Source organism: Macaca mulatta, chromosome 10, assembly GCF_049350105.2.
Source record: "Macaca mulatta isolate MMU2019108-1 chromosome 10, T2T-MMU8v2.0, whole genome shotgun sequence".
In the NCBI taxonomy this organism is placed as follows: domain Eukaryota; kingdom Metazoa; phylum Chordata; class Mammalia; order Primates; family Cercopithecidae; genus Macaca; species Macaca mulatta.
In genome coordinates, this window is record NC_133415.1 from 1,885,966 (window position 1) to 1,898,053 (window position 12,088).

Below are 12,088 nucleotides of genomic sequence, written 5' to 3' on the forward strand. Positions count from 1 at the left end.
CACATTTATCAGCTCATGTTGGTCACAGTGACCTCAACGCTCTTTTCCGACAATCCTGGTGGCCTCGAGGCCTCATGAGGAGGCTGCCTGGGAGGTGGCTTGGCAGCTGGTACACCCACCGCGTTCAGTAATGATCTTCCTGCCCAGCATTTGTGCTTTTCTGTCCTGGGGCAGATCTGCAGTTATGGCCTTTGTGTGGTCCTGACCTCTCCTCCCCAGGACCCCTCCGTAGAGGATGAAGGGAGGGCCTTGGGCCTTACCCTGTTACCTCTAACCCAGGGTGACCAGCATCACCTGCCTGTCCCCATGTGAATGCCGGGGATCCTGCCCAAGCAGCTCCAAGTCCTCAGTGCCTAGAGTAGCATTGGATACACAGTTGGTGCCTAATAAGTGTCTCATGGATCCCACTCAGAGAAGCAGTGAAGAGTGGGCCTGTTCCCTACTAGACCGTCCTTGCTCCCCCTGCCAGCATGTGTATCAGCTCAGAGACGCTTCTCAGCCCAGAGACTCTCCGCTGCAGACCACCTACGGCTCACAGGGCCACTCTCGGGCGCTGTGACGCCCGGGCCTCTGCGCCAGGCACCTTGTCTGTTGTGGCCCCTGCTTTCCCTCTGGAGGGGACGTGCCACAGGCTGTAGGACCTGGATCCTGGGCTCTCCCGGGGGATTCCAGCATTGATGGTGGCTGGGACACAGGCGCATGGGGGACCTGGGAGATATGGAGCCCTGCTGCAGAGGTGGCCGTGCCCTCCCAACCTCACCACAGGCTTCCACAGTTGGGCTGCGCATCGGACAGGGGCCCGGATGCTGCTGGGCTGTGGTGCTGTCCTCTTGCACACATAGGCCACTGTGGGGTGAGGACTTCCTGGGGCCACTGTCCCTGCCCCCCGCACCAGTGTGTCCTCATCACACTTGCTCCTTGTTCACATGGGGTCTTCCCCACTCTGGGCAGGCAGCAGGAGAAACAGGAGAGGTGGTTCCATGGAGGATGCTGAGGGACAAGGCCTGGGAGGATCACGCCTGCCCAGCCCCTCCGAGTACCACCGCCTTCTCTCACTTCCTCGCCGTGTGCACTTCCACGGTGAAGATGGAGCCTGGCATTAAGAATCTTGGGTCCCTGAGTGAAACAAGAAAGGAGAGCAGTGTGTGGCCTGCATGTGGGGCAGTGACAGGGCAAGGGGGGCTTGCTCGGAAGTGAGTGGGTGGACTCCTGAATTGGGGCCAGGATAAATGACAGCTTACCCAGGGTGACTGTCACATGGTGGCTGTGGATGCTGCCACCGCCCAGCACGAATTCACAGCCTGCCCTGTGGCTTCTCCTGCAGTTCTCTTGCGGTGGTTAAATTTTCATGCAGGGATGTCTTGTTTCACCAACCAAATTATACAAGTCCTCAGGGCAGGACTGTGCCTTGCATCTCTTGCCCTCTACCTCTGACGGAACTTGACATGCATGTTGCTCTCAGGGGTGCCCGATAAATCTGCGGGATTGAACTGACGAGAAGCCAGATGGTGACTGAGACCCCAAGGGACCTCCATGGAGGTGGGACTTTGGAGCCGGGGGAGACCACACATAGCTGGGGGTTGGTGAGCAGTCTTGTGTACTGAACTGTCTCTGCCAGAGATGGATCATGTCCCCATGTCCCCACTTTTTTCAGTTTTGGCAAAACTCAGTTGGGAGAGCTGAACTTTAAGATGCCCTCCAGCTTGAAGCTTCTTGCTGGGGGAAATTCTGATGGGGGTGGACAGGAGTGTCCGGCAGAACTGTGTCTAGTGCTTAGTGACTGTTAGCCCGTGACTAGTGAATAAATTAGTGGACAGTCAAGGGAATGGTGTGTGCTTTAAATGAGGGAGAAACTGGTAGAAGGCATGCTTGATTTCCTTCATAATTTTAGCTTCCAAGTCTCCCCAGGCCGAGGGACTTACAACAAAAGCTTTTATAGGTGAGGCTACTGTGTCCCAGGTACCTCATACATGTTATCCGACTGATGGAGTTTGCATATCTGCTCCTGCCCAAATCTCATGTTGAACTGTAATCCCCAGTGTTGGAGGTGGGGCCTGGTGGGAGACACTTGGATCGTGGGGTTGGATCCCTCATGAATGGCTCAGCACCATCCCCTTGGTGATGAGTGAGTCCTTGCTCTGTGTTCATATGAGTTGTGGTCGTTTCAAAGTGTGTGGCCCCTCTCACCTCCCCCTCTCTTCCTTGTTTCTGCTTTCACCATGTGAGGCACCTGCTCCCACTTCACCATCTTCCACGAGTCAAAGCTCCCTGAGGCCTCCCCAGAAGCAGATACTGCTGTGCTTCCTGTACAGCCCGCAGAAACTGTGAGCCGATTAAACCTCTTTTCTTATAAATTACCCAGTCTCAGGTATTTATGAACAATGCAACAATGAACTAACACACCTACTAATCCTCATTCTCCAGTATCCCAACTGTGCCCCGTGTGCAGGTTAAATGATGTCAAGTGGGAAAGCTCCAGGCAAGATCTCTAGTAAGAGGAGCCATTATTACTATCATTATCATCGTACAATGGTGAGAAAGAGGAAGGCGATGAGGGCATTGACAGTGATGATAATGGAGATGGCGATGATGATGGTGGAAATGAGGGTGATGGTGATGATAATCTTGATAGGGGTGATGATGGTGGTAATTTTTTAAGACTTTATAATGCAGCAGTAAAATTTCTGCTCTGGGCTAAAATATCATGGATCAAGATGTCAGCCCAGGAGCTAATAATGTTATGATGAAGATAGGCATGATAGAGATGGCGATAATGGTAATAATGATAGAGATGGTGGTAATGATAATAATGATAGTGATGATGGTGATGACACTGATGGGGGGATGATGATGACAGGCATGACGGAGGTGATGATGGTGATGATGATGGAAACTGTGTTGATAATCAAAGTGATGATGGAGATGATGGAATAACGGTGGAGATGATGGTGATGGTGGAGATAACGGTGATTGTGGTGGTGATGGTAGTAACTATGATGATGATTATGGTAGACATGGTGATGATGAGGATGGTGATGGTGACTATGATGATGATTATGGTAGACATGGTGATGATGATGGTGATGATGGTGAAAACTGTAGTGATAATCATAGTGATGATGGAGATGAACAATAGTGGAAATGATGGTGATGGTGGAGATAATGGTGATGGTGGTGGTGGTGATGATGATGATGGTGGCAACTGTGTTGATAATCATAGTGATGATGGAGATGATGGAATAACAGTGGAGAATGACGGTGATGGTGGATATAATGGTGACAGTGGTGGTGGTGATGGTGGTGACTATGATGATGATTATGATAGAAATGATGATGATGATGGTGATAGTGGCAACTGTGGTGATAATCAAAGTGATGGAGATGATGGTGATGATGCCAGAAATCATATTATGGACAGCAGGAAACAGATTTCCTTGAGGAAACTGGAGATCTGTAGGGGCCGCAGAGGAGAGACATAAATACTTCCCCAAACTTCAAAATAATGGGCTTCTGATTCCACATGAATGAGACCCAGTAAATTTCAATTCCATTTAAGATCAGATTAAAGACATTTCTAACTCTCGTAGGATGTTGAGGGAGCATTTCAGTTCCCCTCATTGGTCCAGAAACACATTTGAGCAATTCACTTCCTCATTATGGACACCCCAGATAACTGGCATTCCTGAGCACAGAAGCACTACCAAGACCACAACTGATGCTGACAGCGAACAGGGTAAGAGTTCAACAGTGGACTGGATCACCCTTTGACCTAGTGGAGACCTGGCACCCACTGCCGGAATCCTTGTCCCTGGTGGTATATCTTCTGCAGCTAAAAGCATGAACATTTGCATGGAAGCTGGTTTTATGAGACATATAAACATTTATTTAAAGATAACTGAAAATAGCAACATAGAAAATAACTGCTTCCTGACTTTAAAATGCCCTTGCCACGAGTCTTGGCAGTATAATTATGCTTGTACAAATTTGCAGCTACTGTCAAGTACATCTACGAGAAACACGATTTTTAAAGACTTTATAATGCAGCAGTAAAATTTCTGCTCTGGGCTAAAATATCATGGATCAAGATGTCAGCCCAGGAGCCAATAATGTTATAGCCTTTCAACTCACATCTCTAGATTTAAGTTGTAAATGGAGAATTAATATCAAGGTAGGCATTTTCAACAACTGCAAATTTTTCTGTCCCCAAATTTGGTGTTGTCTAAATTAAGAAATTCTTAAGTGTGTCAAATGCCAATTTCATCCTTTCAGAAGTGTTTCCTTTGCAGGCCTCACACCTTGTTCCTGTATCTCACACTTCATGATCTGGGTACGCTCTGTCTCTTCCCATGACCTCTGATGTCACTGGGTGCAGTCTTCCCTCTGGCTTGCTGTGCTCCAGTCACACCGGCTTCTTTCAGCCCCTCCTGCCCTCTCCTGCACTATCTCCTGGACTTTCCATGCAGTTGCCTTGTTGGGTCTCAGCGTGCACGTCATCACCTCCAAGAAGCCTTCCCTAGGCACCAGACACACAGCAGCTCTCCCATCTATATTGTCTGTCTCACTCAGCTATTGCCTTGGGAAGATCTAACTGGTTACCTTTATTTTGTTTACTTGACTTAGAAATCTGTCTTCCATGTAAGAGTATCAAGCTGTCTCAGTCTTTTGTTCTGCTATAACGAAATACCTGAGACTGGATAATTTACAATGAACAGGATTTTATTTCTCACAGTTCTGGAGGCTGGGAAGGCCAAGATCAAGGAGCCAGCAGGTGCACTTGTCTGATGAGGGCTGATCTCTCAGCCTCCAAGGAGATAGCTTGTTGCTGCATCCTCCAGAGAGGACAAATGCTGTGTCCTCACTTGGCAGTGGGTGGAAGAACAAAAGGATGAATGTTGCATGAAGCATTTTTTTTTTTTTTTTGAGACGGAGTTTCACTCTTGTTGCCCAGGCTGGAGTGCAATGATGTGATCTTGGCTCACTGCAACCTCCACCTCCCGGCTTCAGTGATTCTCCTGCCTTAGCCCCCCGAGTACCTGGGATTACAGGAATGAACCACCACGCCCGGCTAATTTTTGTATTTTTAGTAGGGAGGTGTTTCTCCATGTTGGTCAGACTGGTCTTGAACTCCCATCCTCAGGTGATCTGCCCGCCTCGTCCTCCCAAAGTGCTGGGATTACAGGCGAAGCCTCTTGAATAAAGGTCTTAATATCACTCATGAGGGAAAAGTCCTCATGGTTCAATCAACTCTTGAAGGTCTCACTTCCTAATACCATCACACTGGCTATTACACTTCAACCCCTGAACTGTGGGAAGAAAACTTTCAAACATTCAAACCACAGCAGAGCCCGAGCATCCCAGGGCTAGCAATGTCCCTGACACATGGTTAAGTCATACACATTTGTTCACTGAATGGATCTTTGCAGTGACTTTCCTGATTCATGTTTTCTGTGGATCTCCCTACGCCCTGGACCCACAAACCCTGAGACTCTTGTGACCTCCACTCCATGACACCTAGTACTGTGCTGGGGATTGAGGGAATACTCTGTAACTTGGTTGGATACAAATTTGGGGATTCTCCTCTGGGCACCTCTTCTTCCTGTTAACCACACTACGCTGTATTCATTGAACCATGTGCACGAGCTACTCAGTGGGTACTTCTGATACTGCATTAGAGAAGTCAAACTATGCTTTGTCAATTCTGAACATTCTGGACTTATTTCAGGGTTATACTGGTTTACTATATACTTACGGTTTTAATGTTATCTTTTATGATTAGAGTATTTGACATTTGCATAGTTATAACTTTGAATAATCTGTAAGCCAATTCTGCTTTTAACATCAGTGTTTGCAAATATATTTGTTTTATTCCATACCTTGCCCTATCTTGAGGTCTCAAATCAATAGAAATGTCTTTAAGTATATTTTTCTAAGAGGGTATGTGAGTAGAATGGCGTCTGCATGCTCACACACCTGCATTTCATTCATGGGTGATTCACCTTTGTGAGGTTAAGAACTCAGAGGCCACAGATATCAACCTCAAAACTTGGTAGCTGTAGCTGCCTTGTCAATTGCCATAGAGAAATTAATTCATACCCTTGAGATTTTTCTTTCTCTGGAAATAACATGTTTGTTTTGTGTGTGAGATTAAAATATTCTTTATATTCTTGGAATAAGATAAATCAACCGTTTATGCATAAATATTGGTCTTACTTATTAACTTTGCCTGAAGGGGAGTAAATATTTTCAATTTATAGTGTCAGGAAATCATAAAAACATCTTTTTGATCATAGCTAATGCTCCTTTTCTTAATGAGATGTCTTTGTAATTCCAAAAGTCATACATTTTCTGCCTGGGTCTCTTTGTAATTTCCACTGATCTGGACACTTTTTAAGCTGAAGGAAAATGATCCCATGTGGAAGCTTTTGAATGTTCGTGGATGACTGAAGAGCAAAATAAAGAATAAGTTATGTGTCAATGCAAAGGCTCCTTTACTCTCTCTCCATCCTGCCACACTTTTTAACAATATTTGACTGTTTATAGAAAAGGTAATAATGCATTGAAGGATTTATAACATTTGTAGAATTAAAATATATAATTATGTGAGCATAAAAGCTTGGGAGGGATAAAATGGAATTTTACTGTTGTAAGGATTTTACATTATGAAGTAGTATAAAATCATTTGAAGGTAGATTTTTATCAGATAAAAGTACTGTAATCTCTGAAACTTTGTAGGGTAGTGACTAGCCAATAGCTAAGTTAAAATTAAACTAAAATTAAATATTAAGTTAAAATTAAATATTCAAAGCTCAATTCTTCAGTTGCACAAGTCACATTTCACTATTAAGTGGCTGTATTGAATAGCACAATTATCAGAGAAAGTTTATTGGGAATAGCTACTCTAAATGAAGAACTAAAGTAATAGCACAAAGAGGTATGACTATAAAGTCCACAGAGGAAATAATATGGGATATTAAATGTACTTAATCCCAAAAAGGCAAGAAAAGAAAAGCAAAGAGCAAAAGAACCAAATAAGACAAATAGAAAACAAATGCTGAGATGACAGTTTTAAAAGCAACCCCCAAAATAATCACAGTAAATATAAATGGACTAAATATTACACACAAAGGCAAAGATTATCAGACTGTAAAACAAAACAAGACTCAACTGTCTGATTTTCTCAGGATTTGCATTTTAACTCTGAAGATACCAACAGGTGGAAGTAAAGGGATAGCCAGAGACACAGCATGCCAATATTAAGGATGAGAAAGCTGGAACCACTCTACTGATACCAAAGTAGCCTTTAAGACAAGGAACATTACCATAGATAAAAAGTAATATTTCATAATGATAAATGACCAATGCATCAGCAAGATAAAATAGTTCTACATGTGTATATACTTAATAACAGAACTTTAAAATACATGAAGCAAAAACTGGCAGAACTAAGGGTAGAAATAGACAAATCTACAATTACAGTTGATTTTGACACCTTGTCTTATTAATGAGCAGAACATACTGACATAAAACTTAGTAAGTATATCCAAAATTTGAACAACAGTATAATTGATGTGAGTAGAACATTACAGCCAGGAACTACGGGGGACACATTTGTTTTTCAAGTGCATACAGAACATTTACTAAAAGCATGTCATGGGCCATTAAATAAATCTGAATCTGAATAAGTTTCAAAGTACAATAACATCAAATTAATTATTGCTAATAACAAACTATAAGAAGAAGATCACCAAATATTTGCAAATTAATGAACATATTTCTAAATAACCTGTGGATCAAGGTAGAATCAGAAAATATTTTGAACTATCATAAAAACAGGACATATCAATATTTGTGGTGTGCAACTAAAATAGTGGCTAGAGGAAAATTTATAGCTCTAAAATGCCTGCTTTAGAAGAAAAGGACGTAAAATAAGTGATCTAAACTTTCATCTTAAAAAGCTAGACAAAGAAGAGGAATTAAACCAAAGTAGAAAAAAGAAGATGATAGAGAAGAACAGAGATGAATAAAATAAAAATCAGACAAATAAAAAGGAAATTGACAATGTTGAGAGTTTTTTTTTTTTGGAAGATTGATCTGGTAAATAAATTACTGGTAAGATGGACCAAGGAGATAAAAGAGGAAACAAAAATTCCAGTATAAGAGTAAATGGCATCCCTGCATTAAGAGAAACATCACAAACAAGTCTATCCTGATAAATCCTACAACTTAGATGCAAAGGACAGACTCTTTGAAAAACACACATTATCGCCGGGCGCGGTGGCTCAAGCCTGTAATCCCAGCACTCTGGGAGGCCGAGACGGGCGGATCACGAGGTCAGGAGATCGAGACCATCCTGGCTAACACGATGAAACCCCGTCTCTATTAAGAAATACAAAAAACTAGCCGGGCGAGGTGGTGGCAGTGTCTGTAGTCCCAGCTACTCGGGAGGCTGAGGCAGGAGAATGGCGGGAACCCGGGAGGCGGAGCTTGCAGTGAGCTGAGATCCGGCCACTGCACTCCAGCCTGGGCGACAGAGCGAGACTGTGTCTCAAAAAAAAAAAAAAAAAAAAAAAAAGGAAAAACATACATTATCAAAACTGTCACAAGAAAAAATATAAAACTGAAATAGCCCTGTATCAACAAAAAATACTGGACTTATAAAAAACAAACACGAGACTACCCATAAGGAAATGTACAGTCTCAGATGACTTTGCTGCAAATTCTATCAAACATTTAAGGAAGAAATAATGTCCAGGGTATAAAACCTCTTTCAGAAAATGAAGGGACCACTTCCCAACTCTCTCTCCGAGGCCAGTACAACATCAATACCAAAACTGAGAAGCACATTATAAGAAAAGTGAACTTCAGACCAATATCCCTTATGAACTCAGATGCAGAAATGCCTAATAAAGTATTAACCGATGAGATCCAATTTTAGTAATATCTACACAATATTACATTATGACCAAGTGGGGTTTCTTCAGGAAAGTTAGCTCGGTTTAACCTTCAAAATCACTCAGTGTCACTCTCCACAGTAACAAAGTAAGGGAGAAAATAACCCCTTATGATTACCTCAATAGAGGCAGAACAAGAATTTGACACACTTTGACACCCGCTCATGATTTTAAAAAACATCAGAAAGCTGGGAATAGTAGGAAACTCTCCAGATCTGCTGAGGGGCATCTGTGAAAAACCTCCAGCCAGTATCTTTTTTTTTTTTAGACACAGTCTCACTCTGTCACTAGGCTGGAGTAGGTGCGATCTTGGCTCACTGCAACCTCCACCTCCCACGTTCACGTGATTCTCCGGCCTCAGCCTCCAGAGTAGCTGGGACTACAGGCGCCCGCCACCATGCCCAGCTAATTTTTGTATTTTTAGTAGAGATGGGGTTTCACCATGTTGGCCAGGATGGTCTCGATCCCTTGACCTTGTGATCTGCCCGCCTCGGCCTCCCAAAGTGCTGGGATTACAGGTATGAGCCACCGCGCCCGGCTGCCAGCCAGTATCTTAACGTGAAACAGCAAACACGTACCTGCTAAGACTGGGGATAAAGCTGGGCTTTCTGCTTTGGCCACTACTTCTCAACATTTGACTGGACATTCTAGGCAGTGTGTGAGGCCAGAAAAAGACATAAATGTGTAGAGCTGGCTGGTCAGGGTTTAGGCTCCGGGCGAGGATGAGCGAGCGAGGATGGCAGCTGTCTCGGGCGGCTTTGGTGAGAGCCTCCAGGGAGGAGCCACCTCTCTGGATGTGCTTGGGGCTGGCCTAGTCTCCTGGAGGAGCTGTGGATCTCACGTGCTTTTTGAGGCTGTTTTTACAGCGTGGCACCTGGGCTGGGGAGTGGTGGGAAGGGGCAGAGGTGACGGGTGACCCTGGGCAGTGTCGGAGGCCCTTGCCAACGGCTGTGAACGTGCCTGGAGGAGTTTGCTTGGTTTCCACACGGAAGCACCACAGGCTGGGAGGCTCAGGCAGCAGCAACTCACTGCATAGGTTCTGGAGGCCACATGTCCTAAGTCAAGGTGTGGGCAGGGTGAGTGCCCTCTGAGGGCCGTGAGGGAAGGGTCGGTTCCGGGCCGCCCTCCCAGGGCCGTGAGGGAAGGGTGGGTCCCGGGCCACCCTCCGAGTGCCGTGAGGGAAGGGTAGGTTCCGGGCCGCCCTCCGTGGCTTAGAGAAGCTTCATCCCAATCTCTGCCTCTGTCCTCCTATGGCGTTCTCCCTGATGTGTCCAGCTTCCTTCTTTTTATAAGGACACCAGTCCTATTAAGCTAGGGGTCCCCCTACTCTCCTATAACCTTATCTTAATGTAGCCAATGATATCTTTGATGACTCCATTTCCAAATACGGTCACATTCGGCAGTGCTGGGGGTTAGGACTTCAACATATGAAGTTTTGTGGGGACACAATCAAACCTGTAGCCATCTGAGGTGCCTCCCCCGTGTGTCGAACAGCTGACACAGGGCCGCCCTGCAAACCCAGAACTGCTTGGTGCTGGCCCTCCACAGGCTGCCCCAGCCCTAGCAGGGCCCTGGCTCCACATCCCGTCCACCCTAACGTACCCCATTTGCTGCTGTGGAGAGCCGTGTGGGTGCAGGGAGGCAGCGCCGGGTCCCTGATAAGCGTGGGTGCACCTGGGGTTGGAGAGAAGCCTGGATCTGCAGTGGTGGCCCTGTGGCTCTGCACCTGTCTGCCTCCACCTGGGCGGGGAACTGCCCCGGGTGTCTTGTCAGAATCAGCAGTGGGAGGTGTTTCACTCACAAGAGGTTCATGATTCCAAAGGGGACCAGTGACGTGCCTCCAAAATGAAACGTACTTTTGGAACTTAATAATTGTCCTGTGTTTCTTATTTCAGAGAGAGAAATACACTTTGGTTTGTTAAAGGCCAGAGAATGACCAGTTTCTGGGTTTTGGTGAACTGCCATCTGTCAGTTTCTCCCTCAGCTGGCGATGCTGTCTCAGCTTTGCTTTCTGCCGTAGGGGCACTCACCTTTCACCTTTCACCTTTCCTAGTTGGCCTGGTGGGTGACTCTCTTCCCTGGGGCCTGAGGCCCCCGGCTGGTACCTGATGCTCTGCACTGTGCACAAACACAGTCCTGTCTCTCATGACAATCCCAAACTCTCCTTGGGTGGAGTTCCTCCTGGAGAACAGCAGCCCCAGTGTGGGAGCCCTGGCTTCCTCCCTGGAGATCTCACTGGGTCCCCACCCTGTCCCTGTGCCAGGCCTGGCTTCCTCCTTTACCCTCCTTCACAGCCAGACTCTCCTGGGTCAGGACGGGCCCAGGCAGCTTCAGAGGTCTGGCTCGCTTTCTGGCCACAGCCTCACAGAAGGTAGTGGGCGGTTCTGGATTTGGGCCGTTCTGGTCTCAAGCAGCCCATCAACTGAAGTGACACAGGACGGAATGGACACCAGAAGACTGGCGTCCATGGGCCACGCTGGAACGTTCTGGAAGAACTGGGTAGCCCCTCTCTTGACCCAGGCACCAGCCTCCCTGCTAGCCCTCTCTCCGGGCTTTTCAGGGACAGGAGCAGCTGGGCTGGCTTCTTGCTGCAGGTCGTTCTGGCCAGGCAGGCCTGTGATGCGAGGGGGGCCTGTGTCCCTGGTCAGCTTCCTCTCACCCCACGTCTCCATCTTTCCTCTGCATGTCCCGGATGCTGCACGTTCCTAGGATCACGGAGGCCTGGGCTCTGTGCCCCCTGGTGTCCATGGTCCTGGCCTCTTGTGTTTGGGTGGCTGTGTGCTGCCCACTGGCTGAGGGGCTGAAAGAGAAGGGACAAGAGCACCTCTGGGGCCTCGCGAGGACACAGGCACAGGATGGGAAGACGAGGGCCCTGAGTGGCGTCCCAAGTCAGGCCAAGACCTGTGCAGGGAGCCGGGACCCCTCTGTTGATTTCCTGAGGGTCTGAGGTTGTCTGGGCTGCAGTTCGTTGCCTAACATTATGTGGGTGAAGCCAAGTAGTGATTTCATTTCACCAACGAGGAAACTTCTCCAAAGAGAATGAATGCGCTGCCCAAGGTCACTGTGGGGGAGAAGTGCAGGCCCTGGCGTCCCTCCTGCAGCTGAGCCCCACGCGGCCCTGCCCTCACCCTGCTGGG